The 27,871-nt window shown below is 42.5% G+C and overlaps 1 protein-coding gene across 6 annotated transcripts in view; it reads right to left on the reverse strand.

The window, feature by feature from the left end:
- The window catches only part of ADGRG2 (adhesion G protein-coupled receptor G2), a 137,555-nt gene that overhangs the window by 80,506 nt on the left and 29,178 nt on the right, over nt 1-27,871 (reverse strand). For all 6 annotated transcript variants that reach the window (XM_032331421.1, XM_032331419.1, XM_032331420.1 and 3 more), the window contains exon 2: nt 6,757-6,803. The gene's annotated coding sequence lies outside the window, so the exon portion shown is untranslated. The remainder of the gene's footprint in view (nt 1-6,756; nt 6,804-27,871) is intronic.

A 27,871-nucleotide genomic window follows, 5' to 3' on the forward strand; every position in this document is an offset into this window, starting at 1 on the left:
CAGGCCAAAGGTAAAGTAAAGCAGGAACTCAGGGAGGTAATATAAACAAAGGAACCACTTATGCCTGAGGTAATGGGCCTAATGAAGACACCTGCAGCATGACTTGCCTGTGGGGAAGAGGCCTGCTCAGGTCCTGGAAATAGGCACACAATGCCTGAGTAGGGAACTACAGGGTCCCAGGGCCCCATAGCAAGATCTAGGAGTAAGGGTTGGGGGCAGAGTGAGGCAGGTTCCAGGTGGGCATCATTTCTTTGTGTCACAAACTTTTCACCCTTAGAGAAGGGTATGACTAGAGAAAGGCCAGAGAGAGGACCTCTAAACCATGAGACACAGGCCAAAGGCCCCAACTGCCAGAGCTAAGGGTGGCACTCTATACTGGTAAATTCAAACTAATGTTTTTTTTTAATTATCTAATTTTATTTAAATTCAATTAATATATAGTATATCATTAGTGTCAGATATAGAGTTCAGTTACTCATCAGTTGCATAGAACACCCAGTGCTCATTACATCATGTGCCATCCTTAATGCCTATCACCCAGTTACCCCATCCCGAAGACTCTAGAAACCCTCAGTTTGTTTCCTATTAAGAGTCTCTCATGCTTTCTCTCCCTCTCTGATTTCATCTTGTTTTATTTTTTCCTCTCTTCCCCTTACGATCCTGTTTTGTTTCTTAAATTCCACGTGAGTGAGATCATATAATTGTCTTGCTTGGACTGAATTATTTTACTTAGCATAACAAATGAATGTTGATTACATAAAACATTAATAATAATATCTTGCAAGGATAAGTGAGATATAACAAAAATGACAACTATATTATTTACATATACATTATATAATATAGGAAATATATATATATATATATATATCTCAATTAGGAAACGAAATTAAGAAATTAAAGTCTTCCAAAGTCCTTATATTAGAGGAGTCTAATATGGATTATCTATAGACATTGAAAATTTGGGTAGACATTGTGATTTTTATAGCAGCTACTAAAAAAAATAGAAGTGGGATATGTAACTTCCTAATAAGTGGAGGGGGGAGGGTGTTTAGAATATTCAGTCAATTTGAAAGGAGGCTCCAAAAGGGAGAAAAAGAAACAAAAATGATTAGGAAGAATAGAAGGTGGTAAATGTAAACACACATGAATAAATGATTCATTAAATATAAATGGACTAAGTGATTCAATAAAAAGGCAACGATCATCAGACTGGGAAAAAAAAAAGCAAAATCCAAATATGCTATTTATAAAGACACACCTAGAACATAATGATACAGTAAGTTTGAAAGTAAAAGGATGGGAAAGAGTAGCTGCACCAGCTTGCATTCCCACCAACAGTGTAGGAGGGTTCCTCTTTCTCCACATCCTCGCCAGCATCTGTCATTTCCTGACTTGTTAAGTTTAGCCATTCTGACTGGTGTGAGGTGGTATCTCACTGTGGTTTTGATTTGTATTTTCCTGATGCCGAGTGATGTTGAGCACTTTTTCAAGTGTCTATTGGCCATCTGGATGTCTTCTTTGCCGAAATGTCTGTTCATATCTTCTGCCCATTTCTTGATTGGATTATTTGTTCTTTGGGTGTTGAGTTTGGTAAGTTCTTTAAAGATTTTGGATACTAGCCCTTTATCTGATATGTTATTTGCAAATATCTTCTCCCATTCTGTCAGTTGTCTTTTGGTTTTGTTGATTGTTTCCTTTGCTGTCCAAAAGCTTTTGATCTTAGTTCCTCAAAAAGTTGAAAATAGAGGTACCCTATGACACAGCAATCGCACGACTGCGTATTTACCCTGAAGATACAAATGTAGTGATCCAAAGGGGCCCGTGCACCCAAATGTTTATAGAAGCAATCTCCAAAATAGACAAACTATGGAAAGAACCTAGATGTCCATCAACAGATGAATGAATAAAGAAGATGGGGTGTATATGTGTGTGTGTGTGTGTGTGTGTGTGTGTGTGTGTGTGTGTATGTGTATGTATATATACACACACACACACACACACAATAGAATACTATGCAGCCATCAAAAGAAATGATATCATGCCATTTGCAACAACATGAATAGAACTAGAGGGTATTACACTGTACGAAATAAGTCAATCCGAGAAAGACAATTATCATATGATCTACCTGATATGAGGAATTTGAGAGGCAGGATGGGGGGTTTGGGGAGTAGAGAGGGAAAAAATGAAACAAGATGGGATCAAGAGGGAGACAAACCATAAGAGACTCTTAATCTCACAAAATAAACTGAGGGTTGCTGGGGGGAGGGGGCCATAGAGAAAGCGGCTGGGTGATGGACATTGGGGAGGGTATGTGCTATGGTGAGTGCTGTGAAATGTGTAAGCCTGATGATTCACAGACCTGTACCCCTGGGGCAAATAATACATTAATGTTAATTAAAATAATTAATTTTTATACACTTTTTTAAAAGGATGGGAAAGATATGCAATGTCAATACTAATCAAAAGAAAATATGTTTATACTAATATCAGACAAATTATACTTATATTATATATATATATTATTATACAAATAAAGCAAAAAGCATTACCTGTAAATATAATGGTTCATTCATAAAAGGTTAAGTTCAACAGGAAGATAACAAATTAATATCTCTATCATCAACTGGTAAAATTCAAATAAGAAAGTCACTAAGGATATAGAATATTTGAATGACACATTTAACCAACCTGACCTAGAGATCAGGCATAAACCCTCCATTCCACTTGGCAGTGCTTATTAAAACCAAGTCATACAACAAGTCTCAAAAATGTTTTACAGAATTAGAGAAGGAAAAAGGAGCATGTTCTCTGACCACAAGATAATTTAAGCACAATAAAAAGGTAAACTGTATAACAATTTACATTTAGAAGAAGTCATAACATATATTAAAACATGTTTGACTTGATCAATAATAAAGACTGTATTTCAAAGCATGTAGGATAGAACTAAAGATCTTTAGAGTGAAATTTATGTTTTAAATGCACACATTAGAGGAGTGCCTGGCTGGCTCAGTCAGTAGAGCATATAACTCTTGATCTTGGAGTTGTGGGTTTGAGCCCCACACTGGGTGTAGAGATTAGTTAAAAATAAAATCTTTTAGGAGTGCCTGGGTAAGCAATGGACTCTTGATTTTAGCTCCGGTCATTATCTCAGGGTCATACGATGGATGGAGCCCCGTGTCGGGTTCCACACTCAGCAGGGAGTGTGCTAGAGATTCTCTCCCTCGGGTTCCACACTCAGCAGGGAGTGTGCTAGAGATTCTCTCCCTCTGTCTCTGCCCCTATTCACCCAACCCACCCCTACTCACTCAACCCCACCCCTACTCACCCAACCTGCCCCTACTCACCCAACCCCACCCCTACTCATTCTCTCTCTCAAGATAAATAAAATCTTTACAAAAATAAAAAGGAAATAATAAAGACAAAAGCATAAAATAAGGATATAGAAAAAAACAAAATAGAAGTTATTAACATAGTCAAGGGTGTTCTTTGGAGAGACAATTCTGGCAAAACTAAGAGGAGGGGAGGGGGAGGGAAAGGGGGAGGAAAAGAGAGAGAGTCTCAGCAATTAACCAATGGAAAGAATTTAAAAAGCAACATAAATGAAAATGCTATAAGCATACAAGATAAAAGGATCTTAGGGATAACTTTATTCAATAATTTTAAAAATCTAGATAGAAATGGGCAAATCCCTATGCAAAACATAAAACTTAACCAAAAAGGAATCAAGAAGAAATCCTGAACAGGAATGGATGTATAATCATTAAAAGTCTCAAAAATTTTCCCAAAGACAAAGGAAAGTCTAGTCCCAGATGTTTTCACTGGTGATTCCATCAAATATTTAAAAAACAGGCATTCCAATCTCACAAAAACTCCAAGAATAGAGAAAGAGAGCACAACCTAACTCATTTTTACCAGCTAGGATAACCATGGTGCCAAAACCTGACAAGTAAAATCCTCACATTTTACCCATTTTATAAACCAAATGAAACTACAGCAGTCTCTGGAATGCCCACAGAAATGTCTAGCAGCAATTTCAAATCTTGTAAACGGGGGTAATGTGAATAAATATAGGACAAAAGGAACCATTCTGAACCTCAGCAACAAAATTTTTTGAAGATGAAGTCACCAAGAACTAAAGCCAGCAGTGCTGTAGTAAGAGAATGACGTCTCATACGCCCCAAAAGCCCATGTCCTAACGACAAGACAAACTGGGTTAAGTGGTAAGTGCTGCATATGAACTCCAAAATGGCAGCTTTGTGTATCATTTGTCATAGCACAAGGTCAGGTCAACAGGGAACCATCCAGCATGACGGTAATATGAAGCTTTCATGTCTCTGGAAGCAAATGGAAGGACCTGATTTGTTTGGTCTTTGCAGGGCAAAATGATTTTCTTAATAAGCATTAAGTGCTTTCTAATGCAGGGGTGGGGAAAGCTTTATTCAATAAAAAAAGAGAATCAATATCAGATGTGCAAGATTAGAAATAAATCATGCACTCAAAGTAAACAAATACTCACAAAACTCTGTGGAAGGGCTGATATTTTCCAACTCCATCACTCATGTCCAAACTCCTCTCCTGTCCACCTGTAATCGACCAGCCTCTTAATTCCCCAGCGTGTGAATACTCAAGGCCAAGCGAAAGCCCGCTTCGTCTCTCCCCTCATTCTTCAGGCTCCTTTCCCAGTGCATGGTAAATATGCTGGATAAGAACATGCCTGGTAGAGCCATCTGCCTGCCTTCAAACCCAGGCTCTACCACTTACAGTGTAACTTTCATCTGTTCCTTACGCTCTCTGCATCATCTAAACATTGGAGGTCACGAGAGCATCTACCTCATAGGGTTCTGCAGAAATGAAAGAAAGTACTATAATGAAGATCTTAGTATACTCAGCAAGTGTTAGGTGTTCTTACAAGCAGAATTATAAGACAAGATTACAGTATACTCTGGTGCTAAATGTAAACAGATTTGAGAATTATTTCCCACATTCATTCACCTAGTTGATGAAACTGTGTTGAGGTTGTGTTACATGCAAGGTACTATACTTGGAACTTAGGATACAATGAACAAGACAGGTATCTTTCCTGCCCTTGAGAACTTACAGCCACTGGTCATTGGTGTAGCCAAATAAATAGTGACTTTTTTTAAGCTTTTTAACTTCATGGTCCACGAGACTCAACTCGGCCTAAAAACAAAACCAAGGCACAGGAACACAGTATCCTCGCCTCGATGGACTTGGTCTCCGCCTCACCCCTAGCCAGCAGCATGCAACTCCACCCACAGCAAGCACTCAAAAAAGATTTTTTTTAATTGATTTGGTCTGGAATCTCTTGCTGCAGGATAATTCCATCAATATGTAGAGGAGAAAAATAGGAAACTCCTTAAAAGCATCCTCGAGGTGGTGATCTATACTGGGGGATGGGGACAGGGATGAGGCAGAAGTACATCGTTTGTGAAATTAGAAGATCATATTTGATGAAAAGTGAGGTATAAAGAAAAGCAAACTGCCCACCAATATTCTGTGCCCTTCCTTGCTTTTGTCATTGCATCATGTCAACTCTTTTTTTTTAAGATTTTATTTATTTATTTGACAGAGAGAGGGAGAGATCACAAGTAGGCAGAGAGGCAGGCAGAGAGAGAGGAGGAAACACGCTCCCCGCTGAGCAGAGAGCCCGATGCAGAGGCTTTAACCCACTGAGCCACCCAGGTGCCCGCACCATGTCAACTCTTGCTTCAAGTCCCAGCTTGACCATTTACTAGCTGCGTGACACTGCTCTGATATTTTAACCTTACCTATAATAATAATAATGTGTCGACATTTAACTTAATAACTATGTTGTTATTTATCATTTAAATTATGATAGGATTCTTATAATTTGTATTAATTGCAATAACTACTTGCATTGGTTACAAGATTTCTATTGTTTATACCAGTTAAGTCCAGAAATAGCCAATATTTATGAGTCTCAAAGGAAAAAGGAAGTATAAGTTAGTAGTGGTTTAAAAATTTCTGTGTAGAAGAAGAGTTGGGAGCAGAAATATGGTTAGGAGCAGCCTTTGGAAGCTGCAGAGGCACAGCATTTTAGGTAAAAAAGAGACCATTCAGGGACGCCTGGGTGGCTCAGTCAATTAAGCGTCTGCCTTTGGCTCAGGTCATGATTCCAGAGTCCTGGGATCGAGCCCTGTCAGGCTCTCTGCTCAGCAGGAAGCCTGCTTTTCCCTCTTCCCCTGTCTGCCACTCCCCCTGCTTGTGCTCACTCTCTCTCTCTCTCAAATGAATAAATAAAATCTTTTAAAAAAAAGAACCCAAATGTGATTTTAAAAAAAGAGAGAGAGGGGAGAAAAAGAGAGTTAAATAGTCCATTTCAAAGCATGAGAAAAGCTGTTGGAGACAGGGAAGCCAGTCCAGGGAGAAAGAAGGAAAGAGGAAGAGTGAAACCAAATCCCAAAGAGTTCTCTGGAAACGATCACTTTCCTTCCCCAGATTTTACTGCACTTCAAAATGTGTAACCATTTCTGCAAGTTCTTAATTGGATTAGCAAGAAGAAATGGGTCCATGATAGTATCGCAAGGAAAAGAAAATGTCTAAAGAAGAAAGAAGGCTCCAATAGTTGTGAGGAGCTCAACACAAAATGAAACAAAACACACAATGGTTAAGGGGATAGGGGTTTGAAAGAAAGAGATGGGGGGGGGCGACAACCAAACATGTTATTGTTACATTATCATGTAAAAAAAAAAAAGCCTCACTCACCTGCAGCAGGAAATTCAAAAGAGAAGATGGAGAGACTCTGTACAAATCTGAAAATGAGAAAAAAAAAATTAGATTAATGGAAAGTGGCCCTTCTTGGTACCATAATGCTTCAAGCTACTGTCAGCCTGTTGACTGTGGCCCGCAGACCCCCCTGCTAGGTACGAGGACTTGGACGTGGAAGCAGAGATAAGAACAGAAATGGAGGAAGCAAACCCTGCTCCTCAGGAACTCATTTTAACCGGAAGACCAGTCTGAAGCCGGTGTCGGGGCTGAAGGTGTTGGTGTTTTAGGAGCGTGTACCACTGCTCAGTCTCAGAGCACGTTCACAGCACGGCAGCGACACTGGACAGTGCAATGATCGGATCTGGGGACGAGGGAGACCATTTGAGAGACCATGCTTTGTTAGACACTTCTACATGGTTTTGGGACTTAACTTCCCTAGAACCTAAACACCTTGATAGCAACAATCGGGTCATTTATGTCTCTTATGCCCCTAAAACCAGAGGCAGAATTCTTTCTCCACAGAGGGGACAAATAAATAACTCTAATGAGTGTTAAGTTTGGCTCAGAGTTGCAAGGGGATGGTGGGGGTACTGGCATGACAAGAGTGAGGGTCAAGGCGGGTGCATACCGGTGAAAGGGAAGACCCTGCCCACCGGAGGAGGAGCACATTGCTGACAACCCGACTTGAATCTTTCAGAATATTCCACTGTGCTTTACTTCGAAACCGAAACACTGGCATAGCTACTGACTCGAAGAGGACAGTCCCATCACACAATGGTATCCCCTAATGTGAAATACAGACGTAACGATTTTCAAATCAAGACTTGAGAAAGAAAACAGTCCATAGTTGATTTTGGAACCAAATGACCTACTTTTGGCTTCAGTCAATAGACAGAAGGTCAGTTCTCAAGGAGGAATCTAAGATATGAATTCAAAGAAGAAATAAGTCATGATGAGTTTCTACTGATCATGATAGGTCCTTTTTTTTTTTTAAGATTATTTATTTTAGAGAGAGCATGAGACAGAACATGAGGAGGGAGGCAGAGGGAGAGGCAGGAGCTGACTCCCTCCTGAGCAGGGAGCTGGGACATAGGGCCTGATCCCAGGACCCTGGGACCATGACCTGAGAAGGCAGACGCTCAACCCACTGAGCTACCTAGACACCCTCATAAGTTCTTTACAAAAAAAAAAAAAAAAAAAAAGTTCTTGGGACATCTGAGTGGCCCAGTTGGGAGTATGTGACTCTTGATTTTGGGGTTGTAAGCTTAATCCCCACACTGGGTGTAGAAAGTACTTAAACATAAAATCTTTTTAAAAGTTCTTAATAAAGCCTGATATGTCAGAAAAACTTCATTAACCAATGTTTAAAGAAGACAAAAATGAAGGCCAACCAAGTTGTCCTGTCCTAGGATGAACAAATTACAAACACATGGCCCAAAGCTCAATGTGGAACGAATGTAGGATTAACAACTGAAAAACATCCAAATTATCAAAGATACAAATTGATTGTGACTTCAGTATGGAAATAATTTCAGTTCATATTTGTGCAAACAAAGATTTTCTACCTCGGGATTTTTGATGAAATTTCACACCTCAAACACATTACTTTTTCAAAACCTGACAGCCACAATGAAGCACACTTCATGGTTCCTGGTCACCAAGTTTATTAATAAACAACACGAGGCTCTCTTTGCTCCTTTGGAGTACTTTCAGGTAGAAAAAGAAGTCAAACCACAATGAAATTTGTTTTGCCCACTGGATAAAGAAATGTAAAAGGCTACTAATATCCAAAGCTGTAGAGCATGTGGGGAAATGAACACTCACATACACTGTTGGTGGAAACATCAGCTTTGGGGTACCCGGGAGGGTCAGTTGGTTAAGCATCTGCCTTCAGCTCAGGTCATGATTCTGGGGTTCTGGGATCAAGACCCACATCAGGCTCCCTGCTCAGTGGGGAGTCTGTTTCTCCCTCTCTCTGCCGCTCCCTCTGCTCATGCTCTCACACTTGCTCTGTCAAATAAATAAATAAAATCTTTAAAAAGAAGAAGAAAGAAAAGAACAGAACAGAACAGAAACCTCAACCTTGAGAGAATAGTCTGGGTTTTGAAATGTTAGGTGTGCATACCTTTTGATCCAGAAATTATTCCAGAAGTTGTGTCCCCACAGAAATACACACCAAAAAAGCTATAACTGCAGCTTTGTATGACTGGGGAAAAAAGCCCAAGTCTCCATCAATAGATGAATAGTTAAATAAATGATGGTCCATCCGTATTATGGACCATTATGCAATGCTTAAGAAAATGAAGTTGATCTACATGTACTGACATAGAGATTGTGAATACATGTAAGCCAGAAGAAAAAAATCAAGTTTCTTAATAATACGTATAGTAAGATCTGTTAAGAAACAAGCAAAGCTGTACATATGCATGCCAGTGTATATAATGACAAGTAAGAATGCACACAAAAAAGCCTGGAAGGAAATCCACCAGTGTCCACAAAAAGCGAGAGCGGGGGTGGTTGGAGGTTTTGGGGGGGGGGTGTTGGATATGAAGCCCAAGAGAACACAAGACACATATCTGTGTATTTACTTGTGCAATTAAATATATTTGTTCTAGCAAAGAAAAGCAGAAGTCAGAAAGAGGGCCAAGCCATCCAGGTTCTCCAAAAAGAGCCCAAGTTGAGGTCAGAAGGAAACATACTAGGAGGTAAAGCCATCCCTGGCTCAGCGGGAGGCCATCTCCCCTGGCCCTGCCCTAATCCAATTAGAAAGGCCCCAATGAAAGCACAAAGCCTTCTGGTCACAGAGCCAAGAAACCAGCTTCCCAGCTGGGGAGCAAGAACTCACTTGAGCAAGTTGTGGAAAGGAATGTCAAAAGCAATGATGTGCAATGCCTGATGGACAGAGAGGCCTACACTTAATGAAGGAGCTCCAGCCCCTGGGGTCCCTCCTGGGCACGGTCACCACACACGCACCATCCTTTATCTCCCACAGAAATTAAACAGGAATCAGGACCCAAAGAGCACCGGCCTCCAGGAACAAAACATTAGTGACTCCAATGTTTGGGCTTCTTACATCATTGAAAGAAAAGGGCAAGTCGCAAAAGGAACTGTATTGACTTATGTAAGACATGGCACAGAACAGAGAAATTGCTCAGAGGAGAATAGCAAATTCACCAATTGCTAGGATTAACTGAAACCTCCCCCAGTTGCAGACTGCCCCAAATCATGACATCAGGGAGGCTGGAAAGGCATCCAACTTCCTCTATTTATCAAGCTGGCTAAAAGCCAGGGTAATACCAGAGGGGGCGGGGGGGGGGGGGGGGGGGGGGGGGGGGGGAGCAGACTGTACAAGTGGTTTGGGTGGGAAGTAAATGGTCTCTGTGTGCAGTTCAAGCCTTGCTCCCCAAGAACCAGGACTCTTGTGCTTGGACACTCCTCAGAGGCCCCGGTGCTGGCCACAGGGCCCAAGCATCCTGGGGATAATCAGCAGAACAGGCCAAGTACACAGGTAATGGCCAGCCAGCCCCAGGCAGTTATACCCCTGCCCTCTGGGGTAATACAATGCTGGTCCAAAAATGATTTTTTTAAAAAAGACCAAAAAATCAAAAAAATAAAACAAAAAGCAAATGCTGATGACATACAGCATCCTGAAAGACTCAGCACTATATCTGAAGCCTAATGATTAACGAGTGGCCCAGACTGAGGGGCAGAGTGGCCGACAGTTCCTGGTGTTCACACTACCATGGAAGAAACAACCAGAGAACAAAGAGGCTTTGATAATTTGGGAACAAGGGCAGAAAGAAACAAAGAGAACCTTCTCCATGCTAGTAGGAAAAGCAAATTGCGTGGACAGAGATGATGGTGAAGATTAGGCTTGTAGGCATATACAGGAGAAGTCAGGGATATACAAGTTCTTGACTGTAGAGTAGTACACATTACCCTCAAGGAACAAACAGGAGTGATTCTAGAACTTTCTGGTGGCCCCTTTGCTAGTCAGACCCAACCTAATAAGATCTTTAGCTACACAGACTGATGTGTTCCATTCTGGATGCCACCATTTGGCTTTGGGAAACTCTAAAGATACTTCATTCAGTGAACATTTACTGAACGCCTCCTACATGCCCATTAACAGGGCCAATCCGTATGGCTGTGCAGCCTGCGCCGTGGCCAAGAGAATCAACAGAGCCTGAATCCAGAATGTCGAGTTTTCTGGAAGTGCCATATGAACAGCTGTGGGTTCTGTCACAGACACTGCAGGAGCTCTGAGGAAGGGCAGTAAACCAGTGCAGGGAAATGGATCTAGGAGCATTTCCTCAAGGAGGTAACAGTCACGCTGCATCCCAAAGGATACACAATGCCCTTTATGTGATGAAATGGGAAAGAGCATTCCAGAGAAAAAATAGCTTAAACCAAGACACAGAGCCAATAACCGGCATGGAGTGGGCAGGACTTGGAATCCACTGGATGTGGGTGAAGCATGAAGAGCGAAGCGGAGAGGGTGGCCAGGAAGGACCAGGAGAGATGGAGAGAAAAGCAATGGAACGTATTAAAAATATAATCTGGCCAGGCTGCAGAAAAGTCATACTGCACATCCACGTGGAGGTTGTGGTGGATTATAAAAACAGCTGCTAAGTACACCGGGCCCTCACAGAAAGAAAATGGCGGCGAGGTGTTCTCCAGCTCTATCATGGGCAGAGAGGATGTCGAAAAGGTGGCTTAAACCATAACCCTAGACATAAGATAAGCAGGAGGAAGAATGTCCTCGTATTGATCACTGTTCTATTGTAGAAGTGACTATGAGAGCACTTTTGGAATTGCTTTCTGAAACATCTAAAAAGATGACCTCATAGTCCCTGCGGTGAGGCCTCATGCTGAGACAGAACAAACCGGGCTTGGAAAAGTACCTGGTGGGCCTCCTGCAACCGTTAGCACTGGGCCACTTTTCTCTGCAGTGCTAGAGCTTTCTTTTCTCTCCTCCCCTCTCCCCCACTGTTCTCTTCTGCTCGTCCCTTCTACCGGCGTAACTCGTTTTATTGCACTTCTCTTTATTGTGCTTCAGAGATACAATGGGGTTTGGTGGGAGTTTTTTGTGGTTTTTTTGGCTTTGTTGTGGTGGGTTTTGTTTTTTGGTTTTTTTTGTTGTTGTTGTTGTTCTTTTTTTAGATTTTTTATTTATTTATTTGACAGAGATCACAAGTAGGCAGAGAGGCAGGCAGAGAGAGAGGGGGAAGCAGGCTCCCTGCTGAGCAGAGAGCCCAATGTGGGGCTCGATCCCAGGACCCTGAGATCATGACCTGAGCCGAAGGCAGTGGCTTAACCCACTGAGCCACCCAGGCACCCTTGTTTTTTGTTTTTCAACACATGGAAGGGTTGTGGCAACCCTGCAGCAAGCAGGTCTCTCAGCATCATTTTCCCAACTGCGTCTGCTCACTTTGTGTCTTTATGTCCCATTTTGGTAATTTCCATAATATTTCAAACTTGTTCACTATTATTGTATTTTTTATAGTGATCAGGGATTACAAGTTGCTGAAGGCTCACATGATGGTTAGCATTTTTTGCAATAAAGTATTGTGGAATTAGGTATACACATTGTTTCTTAAGACATAACGCCAACGTATACTTAATAGAATACACTAGAGTAGAAACATAATGTCCGTATGTGCTGGGAAACCAAAAACTTCATTTGACTTGCTTTGTTGTGGGGGTCTGGAACCAAACCCACAGTATCTCTGATGTATACCCAATACTCTCTCTCTCCTTCATCCTACGGTTTTCCCTCTTTTCCTTCTCTCCCCTTACCTAGCTTGACACTTGCCCAACTATCCCAGGGCCTAGAATGTGGATGGTTACCTCTGTCCAGAGCTGGAGAAACAGTACTGAAGACCACATGATGAAAGACCCATCTTGGAATGACTCCCCGATAACCAGACCCAACCTGCTGAGGGACAAGCCCACAGACCTCCACCAGACATGGTGGAGTAAAGGTGTTTCAAAAGGGAACTTGGTAAGAAGCTAGATAGCAGAGGAGTAGCAGATTGAAATGACATCAGGTCCCAGGAGGTCAGCTAGTTATCAAACCATTCTGAACACCTACAAACTCAACAGGAGATAGAAGAGAAGAAGAGCAGTAACTCTAAGAACAAAAAATCGACCACTTTCCAGAAGGTAGGATATGCAAAGAAGGGAATCCAAAGCCACAGGAAGATAGACTGTGGGGGGAGGGGCCAGATCCTGGCAAGCAGTAGAGCAGCAGAGCACAAAATCCGAACTTTTAGAAGTCAGCTCCGCTGAGGGACATCACTCCAGAGGCTAAGCAGGAGTGGAGGCCTTGCAGGGATAGTGTGGTCTCAGGACCCACAGGGTCACAGAAGGATCAGGGGTTTGTGAGTGTGGCAGAGCTGCCAGGTATCAGAGTGGGGAAGCCAGCTACAGAGATGGAGCCGAGAAGTGAGCTCTCAGCTTGGGGTTACCTTAAACCGTGATCTAAGGCACAGCCAGGCCACTGCTCTTTAAGCAGGGACCCCACAAGTGGCAGATCTGGGGAGATGCACCTTCCATCAGGGGGAGGAGCAGTGTGGCAAGAAATTGCCGGGCTTGTAGACTCCAAACGGGGCTGTGTGCCAGAGACAGAAATGCTCGGTCACAGGCCAGGTGAGCTTGGAGTGTGGCTGGAGACCAGGGAGACAGGAGGGACTGACTGTTCTTCTCTGAGGGCGCACTGCAGAGTGGGGCCCCAAGCTCTTGGTTCCTCTGGCCGAGAGACTGGAAGGCCACCATCTTCATTCCCATCCTCCAAAGCCATAGGAAAGCATTCAGGGAACAAAAACTCCTCAAGAGCGAATCCGAGCAGATTACTCAGTCTGGCCCCTGGCAAGGGTGGCATGGCGTAATTCCGCCTTGGGCAAAGACATTTCAGAATCATGGCAACAGATCCTACCCCAGATGATGAACAAGAACATCCAGCCAAGACCAACCTCACTTATCAAGGAAAACAGTGGTACTCCAGAGCTAGGGGAAACCAATGCACAGAATTCATGGCTTTTCCCCCAGGATCCTTTATTCGTGCAAAGTTAAATTTTTTTTAATTTAATTTTTTTCTTATTCTATTTTTTAATTATCCCTCTTTCCTCTTTTAACATTTTCTAACTGGTTTATCTTAACAACACCTTTCTAAAAAACTTTTTAACCTTTATTGTTACAGTCATATTTTATCTCATCATTATATTTAAACTTGTTTTTTATATAGTTTTTTTTCCCTAAAAAATTTTGGGATACAATTTCTCCTAATAGATCAAAATATACCTTAAATCTGGCACATGGCTTTGTTCTACTCTCCAGCCTGAGCACATTCTCTCGTCTTTTTTTTTCTTTTTCCAACCAACTTATCAATTCCTTGTTTAGAGTTTCTTTTTAATTTTCATCTTTACAGTCATATTCCATCCCTTTATCATGTTCACCCTTGTTTTTGTATGTATATAAGTTTTTCTTTCTTTAAAATTTTGGGAGGTAGTTTCTTCTAAGAGACCAGAATACACCCAAAATCAAGTGGGTGGCTCTGTTCTACGCACCTATATATGTGTGTGTGTGTGTGTTATACATACACACACACACACATACACACACACATATAAATTTTTTTTAATATCTTTTCCCCTCCTTTTTTCCCCCCCGGTTTTGGGTCTCTTCTGATCTGGTTAGCATACATTTTTCTGGGTCTTTGCCACCCTTTTAGTATTTTATTCTCTCTTTCATATATTCTTACCTGGATAAAATGACAAGGCAGAAAAACTCAACACAAAAAAAAGAACAAGAGGCAGTACCAACGGCTAGGGACCTAATCAATATGGACATTGGTAATATGTCAGAACTAGAGTTCAGAATGACGATTCTCAAGGTGCTAGCTAGCGGGGTTGTAAAAGGCATGGGAGATATTAGAGAAACCCTTTCTGGACAAATAAAATACCTTTCTGGAGAAATAAAAGAACTAAAATCTAACAAAGCTGAAATCAAAAAAGCTATTAATGAGGTACAATAAAAAAATGAGGGCTCATACTGCTAGGACAAATGAAGCAGAAGAGAGAATTAATAATATAGAAGACCACATGACAGAGAATAAGGAAGCTGAGCAAGAGACAAACAATTACTGGGCCATGAGGGGAGAACTCGAGAGATAAGTGATACCATAAGACAAAACAATATTCAGAATAATTGGGATCCCAGTAGAAGAAAGAGAGAGAGGGGCAGAAGGTACTGGAGCAAATTCTAGTAGAGAATTTCCCAAATATGGCAAATGAAACGAGCATCAAAATGCAGGAGGCACAGAGAACCCCCCACCAAAAAAATCAGTAAAAGTAGATCCATACCCCGTTATCTAACAGTAAAACTTACAAGTCTTTGCGACAAAGAGAAAATCCTGAAAGCAGCTCAGGACAAAAAGTCTGTAACATACAATGGTAGAAATATTAGATTGGCAGTAGACTTATTGACAGAGACCTGGCAGGCCAGAAAGAACTAGCATGATACATTCAGAGTACTAAATGAGAAAAATATGCAACCAAGAATACTATATCCAGCTAGGCTATCACTGAAAATAGAAGGAGATAAAAAAAAAAAAAAATTAAAAGAATTTGCAAACACCAAACCAGCCCAATAGGAAATACTGCACCCTCTAAGCAAGGAGAAAGGGGTCCTCTAAGCAAGGAGAAAGCCTAAAAGTAGTAGACCAGAAAGGAACAGAGACAATATGCATTAACAGCCACCTTACAGGCAATACAATGACACTAGATTCATAGCTTTTCAATAGTTACCCTGAATGTAAATGGGCTAAATGCCCCAATCAAAAGACACAAGGTTTTAGAATGGGTAAAAAAATAAAATCCATCAATATGAGGTCTACAAGAAACTCATTTTAGACCCAAAGACATCTCCAGATTTAAGGTGAGGGGGTGGAAAACAATTTACCATACTAATGGACATCAAAAGAAAGCTGGGGTGGCAATGCTTATATCAGATAAATTAGATTTTAAGCCAAAGACTATAATAAGAGATGAGGAAGGACACTATAACATACTTAAAGGGTCTGTCCAACAAGATCTAACCATTTTAAATATCTATGCCCCTAAAGTGGGAGCAGCCAACTATATAAACCAATTAATAACAAAATCAAAGAAACACATCAACAATAATACAATAATAGTAGGGGACTTTAACACCCCCCTCACTGAAATGGACATATCATCCAAGCAAAAGATCAACAAAAAAATAAAGGCCTTAAATGACATACTGGACCAGAGGGAAATCACAGATACATTCAGAACATTCCATCCCAAAGCAACAGAATACACATTCTTCTCTAGTGCACATGGAACATTCTCCAGAACAGATCACATCCTGGGTCACAAATCAGGTCTCAACTGGTACCCAAAGACTGGGATGAGTCCCTGCATATTTTCAGATCACAATGCTCTGAAGCTAGAACTCAATCACAAGAGGAAAGTTGGAAAGAATCCAAGTACATGGAGGCTAAAGAGCATCCAACTAAAGAATGAATGGGTCAACCAGGAAATTAAAGAATTGAAAAAATTCATGGAAACAAATGATAATGAAAACACAACTGTTCGAAATCTGTGGGACACAGCAAAGGCAGTCCTCAGGAAAGTATATAGCAATACAAGCTTTTCTCAAGAAACAAGAAAGGTCTCAAGTACACAATCTATCCCTATACCTAAAGGAGCTGGAGAAAGAACAGCAAAAAAAGCCTAAACCTAGCAGAAAATAATAAAGATCAGAGCAGAAATCAATGAAATAGAAACCAAAAGAACAGTAGAATAAATCAACAAAACCAGGAGCTGGTTCTTTGAAAGAATTAATAAGATTGACAAACCCCTAGCCAGACTTTCAAAAAGAAAAGAGAAAGGACCCAAATAAATCATGAATGAAAGAGGAGAGATTACAACCAACACCAAAGAAATAAAAACAATTATTAAGAACATATTATGAGCAACTATATGCTAGCAAATTTGACAATCTAGAAGAATTGGATGCATTCCTAGAGATGTATAAACTACCAAAACTGAACCAGGAAGAAACAGAAAACCTGAACAGACCCATAACCAGTAAGGAGTCTGAAGCAGTCATCAAAAATGTTCCAACACGGGTGCCTGGATGGCTCAGTGGATTAAAGCCTCTGTCTTCAGCTCAGGTCATGATTTCAGGGTCCTGGGATCGAGCCCCGCATCAGGCTCTCTGCTCGGCAGGGAGCCTGCTTCCCTTCTCTTCTCTCTGCCTGCCTCTCTGCCTACTTGTGATCTCCCTCTGTCAAATAAATAAATAAAATCTTTAAAAAAAAAATGTTCCAACAAACAAGAGCCCAGGGCCAGACGGCTTCCCGGTGGAATTCTACCAAACATTTAAAGAAGAACTAATTCCTATTCTCCTGAAACTGTTCCAAAAAATAGAAATGGAAGGAAATTTTCCAAACTCATTTTATGAGGCAAGCATTACATTGATCCCAAAACCAGACAAAGACCCCACCAAAAAGGAGAATGACAGACCAATATCCTTGATGAACAGAGATGTGTAAATTCTCACCAAAATACTAGCTAATAGGATCCAACAGTACATTAAAAGGATTATTTGGGGCACCTGGGTGGCTCAGTGGGTTAAGCCTCTGCCTTTGGCTCAGGCCATGATCTCAAGCATCACGCTCTCTGCTCAGCGGGAAGCCTGCTTTCCCCCCACTCTCTGTCTGCCTCTGTACCTACTTGTGATCTCTGTCATATAAATAAATAAAATCTTAAAAAAAAATAAAAGGATTATTCACCATGACTAAGTGGGATTTATTCCTGGACTGCAAGGTTGGTTTGACACCTGCAAATCAATCAATCAATGTGATATAATACATTAATAAGAGAACAAGAACCATATGATACTCTCAATAGATGCTGAAAAAGCATGTGACGAAAATACAGCATCCTTTCTTGATCAAAACTGTTCAAAGTGTAGGGATGGGGGTACATACCTCAATATCATCAAAAAACCACAGCGAGTATCATTCTCAAAGGGGAGAAAACTGAGAGCTTTTCCCCTAAGTTCAGGAACACGGCAGGGATGTCCACTATTCACCATTGCTATTCAACATAGTACTACAAGTCCTAGCCTCAGCAATCAAACAACAAAAAGAAATAAAAGGCATCCGAATCAGCAAAGAAGTCAAACTCTCACTCTCTGCAGATGACATGATACTTTGCGTGGAAAACCCAAAAGACTCCACTCCAAAACTGCTAGAACTCATACAGGAATTCAGTAAAGTATCAGGATATAAAATCAATGCACAGAAATCAGTTGGATTTCTATACACCAACAGCAAGACAGAAGAAAGAGAAATTAAGGAGTGGATCCCATTTACAATTGCACCCAAAACCATAAGATACCTAGGAATAAACCTAACCAAAGAGGCAAAGAATCTATACTCAGAGAACTATAGAATACTCATGAAATTGAGGAAGACCCAAAGAAATAGAAAAATATTCGGTGCTCATGGATTGCAAGAACAAATATTGTGAAAATATCTACGGCGCCTAGAGCAATCTACGCATTTCATGTAATCCCTTTCTTTGAAAACGTGTCACCATGAAAACTGAAATTAGGTAACTATCACAGCCTTAAATCAATCCCAGTTGTCATACCTGATATTGTCTCTTAAATTCTCTTCCCACTGGGTAGTGATAAATGCTGGGCATTTTTCTCTACTTAAACTATGTTTTGATATTGTATTTTCAGTAATGAAATAAAATACAACAAAAACATACATTTTTCTCTACTTAAACTATGTTTTGATATTGTATTTTCAGTAATGAAATAAAATACAACAAAAACATACATAAATGAGGATAAAAACAAAATAATTTGCCTGTAGGAGGGATTCCACCAAGCAACTAAGAAAACTATCACATTAATTTCTCCTTTGTTAAGTTGTTGTACACTTGATACTACATTGGGGCTAGAAATAAAGTCTAGTGCATTAAAATCTTTGTTTCCAAAAATATTTGCCACATGAGATGCACTAAACACATAACTGTTCCTTAGTCCAATTTCGGGGAGTAAAAGACAAAGAAACTTTTTGCCCATAAAGATTTCATTGTTCCCACTGGAAATGAGTAAGAATTTACATTATTATCCAGCCCTAACTGACATATAAAGTGTGGAAAATGGGAACCTGGTGATTCATTAATATCATTTTTCAATCCAATGCAAGAGCCTCACACTCAACCTCTGTGCTGCTGTTTCTCTGCCAACTATGGCCACAAAAGAAATTTCTAGTCCTTCCCTTTGGTGGTAGGTTATAAAACTAGCCATGCATTCTTGCTATCCCAGTACGCTTGTCCATTTGCAAAGTGACTTCACAGGTCCGGCTATCAAAAGGTGGAGTCTTTTGCTTCAGCCCCTGAACGTGGGCTGGCCTTGCCACTTGCTATGCCCAATGGGACATTAGCAAATGTGATACAAGCAAGAGCTTGAAAAGTGCTTGAGCATAGAAGTTTGCGCTGTCTTGCTGCTCCTGAAACCTGGCTCTATTGAGCCACCAAATTTGGGGGCATTTTGTTACACAGGAAAAGCTAATTTATGTACCTATCCTCTCTTCCTCTCCTTCCTCTTTATTCTTTCTTTACTTTCTCTACCCTTCCTTCCTTTCATCATTTCCCCCCACGCTTCTTGCTTTCTTCTTTTCCTGATACAAGTACTACAAAGTACCCATTTTGGACCCATTGGTACTATCCACTGGCCTGGGCTAGTTCTAATTCACAGCCTGCCTCCTTTTTTCCTCTAACTCACTCCTTCTGAAACCCACCAAGCCGACTCCACAGACCCTGCAAGGTTGATGGCCCCACTCTCTCAGAAAGTGATTCAGCAAGATGTTTCTAGGGACCAGCAGGCCATAAGGCAGACCCTTGGCAGAGCCTCCAGCCCATCTCTGAACACTTGATGATGATAATCTCCCTGCAAGAGTCATCTGTCACTGTGACCTGTTGAGTGGGCTATGGAGTTTCAGTTCTAGCCCTCCCCTCTACCCACCAGAGCGGAAGTGTCATAAGAAACTGGACATTTCAGGGCGCTGGGTGGCTCAGTGTGTTGGGCATCCGACTCTTGGTTTCGGCTCAGGTCATGATCTCAGGGTTGTGGGATCGAGCCCCATGTTGGGCTCCACGGATCAGCATGGAGTCTGCTTGTCCCTCTCCTTCCCCCTCTGCCCCTCCCCTTGCTCTCTCTCTAATAAATTCATGAATATCTTTAAGGAAGGAAGGAAGGAAGGAAAGAAAGAAAGAACAAGAACAAGGATCTCTCAAGCCAGACACGCAACAGTTACAGGGCATAGCCCAAGACCCCTTCTCCCAAATGGCTGCTTAGGCTAAGTAAGCAGAAAATATATTTATAACTACAGGAAACACCGTGTTGTGAGTGGTAAAATGCTTAGATTTCCATTTGTTTACTATAAGAATAAAAGACAATCAATAGGATCATCTTGCTAATGACATCAAAGCACTCAGTACAACCCAGAAGCCAGAAGGTCATTTCTTAAAATGCTTTTTTTTCCACTTCCATATTTATAGTGTGCACTTTATTCCCTTTCTAACTTATTTTTCCCCTGAATGATGTTTTTTCAGACTTTTTAAAAGCTTACTTTTCCCTGTGGGCCTGGAACCTACCATTTGTTTGTGGTTACAACATTAATGTTTAGAAAGGTCAAATTAGATGTCAGGTTGCATGAATATTCGTGTGTGTGTGTGTGTGTGCTTCTCTAGGTGCATGCGTGAATGTACTTCTGAAATGAGCACCAAAATGTCAGGTGGATGGGAATTTTAATGGTTTCCATCCATGAGTGTAAATTGGAAGCAGACCCTCCGGTACAGATTCCTAAGATTTTTCTTAATTTCTTAATGCTGCTCTTGGCAGAACAGAGGAATATTGCTGCCTCAAACGTCTTGCAGTATTTCCCTTCCTATGTTCTAAAACTGTCTATAGAGCCTTCCCATTTAGAGAGAATTAGTTTTGCTCCTTCCCATCTGCTAATAGTAATAACCCCTTCCATCTGTACAGTGGTTCATGATAAGGAAGCTGCTTTTACAAACATTATTCCAACTGACCCATAGACGTTTATGGAGTAGATGCCAGGCAAACTCCTAATCCCATGCTAGGTAGTGGGGTACACTGCAAAGCTAAGTTAAGTCCTGCCTTCAAGAAGTGTACTGTCCAGTAGGGAAACAAAGATGTGATACCAAAAATTAACACCAAGGGGGTGTCTGGGTGGCTCAGTGGGTTAAAGCCTCTGCCTTCCGCTCAGGTCATGATCCCGGAGTCCTGGGATAGAGCCCCGCATTGGGCTCCCTGCTCAGCAGGAAGCCTGCTTCCCCCTCTCTTTCTCTGTCTGCCTCTCTGCCTACTTGTGCTCTCTGTCTGTCAAATAAATAAACAAACTCTTAAAAAAAAAAAATTAACACCAAGAAATGCAAAACTGCAATTGTGGTAAGTGCCACCAAGAAAAGCCTGTGGCTCTCTGAGTGAAGACAGTGGGATTTGACCTAGGGGGTCAGGAAGGCTTCCCTGAGGAAGTGATGCTAAAACCCGAAGGATAAGTGGGAGGACTTAACCCAGAAAAGAGGCAGGAAATGAACATTTAAGTAAAAGCAGTGTGTGCAAAGGTACTGTGGCTGGAGAGAATACAACCCATGCGAGGAACTAAGACCATGTCAGAGAGGCCAGGACACAAAGGGCCGAGGGCGCACTCAGGGATGAGGCTGAAGGAGCAGGCAGCACTCAGCTTCGAGTGGCTCTTGGTGGCCAAGGTGAGGATTCGTGTCTCGTTCTCAGAGCAATGGAAAGGCACTTAAGGATTTTAAACTGAGAATGCTATGTTCACATTTTGACAAGATGGTTGTGGCTTTTGAGTGGAAAATGGATTACAGGGGGCAGAGTGGAAGTGGGGGTTCCAGTTTGGGATTTCTGCTCTCCATCTCCAACACTGTTCTGAAAGTCTGAACAATCCAATAAAACAAAAGTCCAAAGTAAGATGCATAATCAAGGAAATGGAAACTACAGATTTATGTCATCAACACACACACACAAACGGAATTAAGAGATCAGAAAAGGAGGAAGATTCAAAATAATTACACAAATATTTAGTTTCAAAATCAAGGGACTAGTGAGATCTGGCCCAAGGGCGGTAGTTGGTCCAGCTCTATACCGATGAGGAAGGGATGGTTGTATCTGAGAAGAGAGATGCTAGTTTGGCCAAGGAAGGTGGTGGTGGTGATGAAACTGACATATCTGAGAAGTATCTGGAAAGGAGCATTGACGGGCCTCATGTCTGGACTGGCTATTAAGCGTGAGCCAGTGGAAGGCACAGGCTTGGTTTCAGTTGAGGCAAGAGAGGCTCAGAGTTAGTAAGCGGCCAAGTGTGGACTAGAACCCAGTTCCTCGGCCTTCTGTACATCTGGCCCAGTGTGCCTTCCTACCCCAGCCCCTCTCCTAGTCCCATCCACAGCCCCCCTCCCGGCTCCATTGCTGCTAGCTTACAAGGGTATAGGAGGCTTCCTCTAAGTGCTTTTGGCTTCTGTGCTCACATCCAACTTCTACAGGGCTAACATCAATCCCCAGCCCTTCCCCTCACATCAGTCCCTGTGAATTGAGTTAAGGTATCAATAACAACAAAAAACAGCATAGTAGACAGTCAAGGCCTAACTGGGGGCAGGGGCACAGAGTGAAAAAACCAGAGTGGGTAGAATTAACCAGGAACCAGCACTAAAAAGATGAGCTTCGGGGCACCTGGGTGGCTCAGTTGGTGAAGCATCTGACTCTTGGTTTAAACTCAGGTCGTGATCTCAGGGTCCTAAGATCAAGCCCCTCACTGGGCTCCACGCATGGGGGGGCGGTCTGCTGCCCCTCCTCCCACTCATCCATGCTCTCTCTCTAAAGTAAATAATAAATCTTCAAAAATAATGAGTTTACAGTCAAGCGATGGGTAAGGATGAGGAGGGGCAAAGGCAAGGGGAGGAAGGTCAAGCCCAAATGTGAGGGGGATTTGAGAACCAACACTTCCTAATGCCACCAGGGAGGGCGCATACACTGATGTGGGAAGAGCAGGAAACCAGTTCTGGAGCCCTACTTTTCTGCTCTTGCCTTCTGGCCTTGTCCCCTGACCCCTGGCATCTTAAAATTCTGTCCTTGCACCTGTCCCGGGGTTACACAAACCCAGGAGGTCTCTGGAGAGGCAGAGAAAGAATTTCACATTGGGCTTGTGTCTTAGAATCTCTAGTTTTATATATATATATATATATATATTTTTTTTTTTAAGATTTTATTTATTTGACAAGGAGAGAGAGATCACAAGTAGGCAGAGAGGCAGGCAGAGAGAGAGAGGGGAGGAAGCAGGCTCCCTGCGGAGCAGAGAGCCCGACTCAGGGCTCAGTCCCAGGACCCTGGGATCATGACCTGAGCCAAAGGCAGAGGCTTTAACCCACTGAGCCACCCAGGCGCCCCTCTAGTAATATTTTTATTTAGAGACCCTACTTGTGCCAGAGGCCAAGAGGTAATTAACAACCAAGACCACAGATGACAAAATGACACTCTGTCTGCCCTACCCCCCACAAAGAACAGCAGCTTCAAGGAAAATATATGAATCAGAGAAGGAGGGGGTGCCTGTGTGGCTCAATTGGTTGGGCATCCAACTCTTGATTTCAGGTTGGGTCATGATCTCAGGGTCATGATCTCAGCGTCCTGGGACAGAGCCCCTCCTTGGGCTTCATGCTCGTTGCAGAGTCTGATGGTCCCTCTCCCAACCCCGCTTTCTCTCTGGCTTGCTCTCTCTTTCTCAATAAATAAAATCTTAAAAAAAAAAATCAGAGAAGGATGTCAACCAAGGAGGGGAACTAGAAAACAGATAACTAGGTCCTAAGCCCTTCCTCTTTGTATTATCAAACCACAAATGGTGGCTCTTTGGTGCCCAGATAGAAAAAAAGAAATCAATCATATTGCCCTCTGAATTCTTACCCATGAAGAGAAGTAAACAAAAGAATCCTTCAAGGTTGGGGCACCTGGCTGACTCAGTCGGTAGAGCATGCAACTCTTGATCTCAGGGTTGTGAGTTCAAGCCCCACATTGGGTATAGAGATTATTCAAAAATTTAAAAAAAAAATTTTTTAATCCTTCGAGGAAGCAAAGATTTTCCTAAGCTAGTCCTTAAACAGAACCCACTTAGGGGCCATACTCAGTCTCTCCACTTCTCTCCTCCAGCCTCTCTTGAATGGATTTCAGTCAGGCTTCTGGGCCGCTCCTAGGAAGGTCGCCCATGACCTCCACCTCACCAAACCCAGCCGTCAGCCCTCCACCTGTGCTTTCAGCAGCCTTGGACAGCTGATCACATCATCGCAGTTGGTTGTGGCTTCCAGTTAAGACTCTTCAAAATGGAGGCTAGCGTGTGTTTGCCCAGGGAAAGGACAGAGGGACATGATCTGAGAAGGGAAGAAACATCTCCAGTCAGCTCCTCCGCATGGATCCATGGTGTCATACCACATGCTCGCAGTCACAGAACACTGCTGTGAGGACGCCAAGATGTACACATCAGAGAGACTGAAGATGACAGCGAGCTGGAAGGCTAGGAGCAGGACTCCTCTCCTACCCTAAAAGTTCTTAGTTCTTAACTGCGGTCTGAAACACCACCTCTCAAGGACTCTTTTGTAAGGCCTTGCAACCCATGACAGAACACTAATGTCAACTACTATGGTCACCAACAGGTAAGTGTGACTCATCTGATCACGTCACCTTCGATGGTGACTAGGGATACCACAGGCACCAATGATTGGGGAGGGCCCAGCGGGGTTAGGCATGGACAACACAGGAGCATTGAAATGGGAACATCCTGTTGACGTAGAGAGAGCAAAAGGAGAGGGATGGGGAAGAGATTCCCAAGGAGGGGCCTTGCCTATAGTACAGGTGTGCTCAGCTGCTCCTTAGAAATTGGAAGTCAGGGCACAGGGTGCCTCAGTGGGTTAAAGCCTCTGCCTTCGACTCAGGTCATGATCTCAGGGTCCTGGGATCGAGCCCCACACTGGGCTCTCTGCTCAGCGGGGAGCCTGCTTCCCCCTCTCTCTCTGTCTGCTGCTCTGCCTACTTCTCATCTCTGTCTGTCAAATAAATAAATAAAATTAAAAAAAAAAAAGAAAGAAAGAAAGAAAGAAAGAAACTGGAAGTCAATGCCATTCCAAGCAGCTCTTGTCCATCCAGGAAAATCTCCCATTTGAGACTGGCCTTCTAGTTTTATTTTGTTTCCTCCCTCATCAGGATGTCTCTCAAAGCATCAACACTACCTTTTGCTCATGGGGCCCTCAAATGACTACTTGGCTCCTCCGGAAGTGGAGTTATTTTTGCAGACTGGATGGTGTAAGATAGGGCGGGGAAAGCCGGCGACGGTGGAAACTCCTCTCTCACCAGTGAACTTGGCTGTGGCACCAAGCCCTGGCCTCACACCAGAGCAGGCCATCCATTTTCTTCTTCTTTTTTTAGTACTATCCTCTCTGACCCACCCAGTGCTGTGATTTGTCGGGGTGTTTTTCCAGGAGAGCTGGCAAACAACTTGACAGGTTCAATGGTTTTCATTGACAGCCCCGACGGAGTCCTCTCTAGACTGCGAAAGTGGACACACAAATAGCCCATAAAAATCCTACCTCCCACAAGTGTCTGAACACTGCCTTTTCCCAAATGACCCTCCAGCACTGATGCAGCATGGGTGGCTTCACAGTATTTTTTTAATGATTTTTCCAAAACTGAGGTGTTCCAAGTGAGAGTATTACTTTTTTTCCCTTGCAGTACGAGTCTAAACTCCCCAGATATTTGGGGAAAATGGGAGCATAAGTCATGAATGAAGCGACTTTCAAAGCTAATCACCTAGCACCAAAGAGACCCCCAAAGTCTCCATGAACTATGAGATGAACTGAGCCCACTGGTTAAAAGGTCTGTAAGTCACTTTAATACACTGCAGAGAAAGCAGTGTGGTAACAGATGTGCCATCTAGCTTGACCTCGAACTCCTTTTTTTTTTTTTTTTTAAGTTTTTTGTTTGTTTTTTTTTAGATTTATGTATTTATTTATTTATTTGACAGAAACCGGGAGAGAAGAAACATAAGCAGGGGGACTGGGAGAGGAAGAAGCAGGTTCCCCAGAGAGCAGGGAGCCTGATGTAGGGCTTGATCCCAGGACCCCAGGATCATGACCTGAGCTGAAGGCAGATGCTTAACAACTGAGCCACCCAGGCTCCCCAATTGACCTCGAACTCTTAGGAGGGGTGGGTAAACTTAACTGCAGAAAGGCCACTCCCCCAAGAAAACAACTCCAAGTCCTTCTGCATCCAGACGTTGACCAATAACCCACACTTCACTCGTCAGCGTATGGAATGCCAAAAACCTACTGGTAAAAGTAGTGACTCAACAAAGTGATGAATACGATACGATGCAGAGGGAAAAAGCAAACATTATTTCTCTCATCTGAAGTGTAACAGTCACACAGGTTAGTCTCGGAGGTGGATGGAAAATCTTACAGTAAAAATAGTTCAGGGTGAATACAAAACAGTATTTCAGACAGTCTCCCAGGTTCTTCCTGGAAAGGGTCAGGTTGAAAGGAAATGGACCAAAACGGCAAAGTCAGGTTATAGCTGGTGGGCTTCATCAGGAATATTCACTAACTTACTAACTCCCTGTAAACTGTCAAGAAATGTTAACCATAGTGAAAAAAGGTAACCATGCTCACTCATGAAGTAAATGGCAGTCATTTCAAGGGACATGAGCCCCTGCCTTTGAATTCTCGAGATGCCACCTGCTGCCCCTAGAACAGGTAAGTCAGTCAGTCTCTCTGTACACCTCAGTTTCCACATCTGTACAATGGAGAGACTACCAGTAGTGCCCATCTCACACTTGTTGGGACACATAAATGTGTAAACATAAACAACAGCAAGGGGGCTCCTGGTCTCACTCCTCTCAGGTCCTGATTTCAGGGTGGGGAGAGCAAGCGCTGCATCTGCTTGACAGTCTCCTTCCCTCTCCCTCTGTACTCCTGTTCCTGTGCTCACATTCTAAGTACATATGTCTTTTTTTTTTAATAAGTTTTTTTTTTAAAGATTTTCTTTATTTATTTATTTGACAGACAGAGATCACAAGTAGGCAGAGAGGCAGGCAGAGAGAGAGGAGGGGAAGCAGGCTCCCTGCTGAGCAGAGAGCCTGATGCGGGGCTCGATCCCAGGACCCTGAGATCATGACCTGAGCTGAAGGCAGAGGCTTAACCCACTGAGCCACCCAGGCGCCCCCTAAGTACATATGTCTTAAAAAAAAAACACAGCTAAAACAACCCCTAACACATAACAATGGTTCAATAAAGAGTAGTTACCGTCATTATAGTTAGAAATATAGATTGAGGGGCACCTGGGTGACTCAGTCATTAAGTGTCTACCTTCAGCTCAGGTCATGATCCCATGGTCCTGGGATCGAGCCCCACAGAGTCTGCTTCTCCCTCTCCCTCTGTTCCTACCCTCCCCCTGCTCATACTCTCTCTAAAATAAATAAATAAAATCTTTCAAAAAATATGGATTGAAAAGTAACACTTGATATAAAAATGATCTTGCCTGAATAAAGAGGTAGTATGCTCATGCAAGTAAAAACATGTGTATGCTGTTAAAACTCACGTTCAGAAGTATTATAAACTGCCTTTAGTTATTCTATAGTAATAATGCCAAATCATGGACAAACTTGACAAAGCATTTTCACATGTAGGATACTGCAGAAAAAAGGGAGGCACAGGGAGACAGCAAGATGCTTTCACTGCATCATGAGAAGAATGGTCAGTACTTAATGTCAGCCTATCTCAAGTCGCAGGACGCAGTGGTCATGGATATGCAACAGCTCTCTACCTCGGATTCCTTACCCGTAAACCAGGGATAACCACTGTATTTGTGTCCTGAAGTCCTCGTATCCAAGAGTGAGTAAGTACAGGAAAAGCGCTCAGCGTAGAACCCGGCTCACAGCATGTGCTCAAGAATATCAGCTCTCAGTGTGCGAACGGGCTGTAACGGC

Source organism: Mustela erminea, chromosome X, assembly GCF_009829155.1.
Source record: "Mustela erminea isolate mMusErm1 chromosome X, mMusErm1.Pri, whole genome shotgun sequence".
Lineage (NCBI taxonomy): Eukaryota > Metazoa > Chordata > Mammalia > Carnivora > Mustelidae > Mustela > Mustela erminea.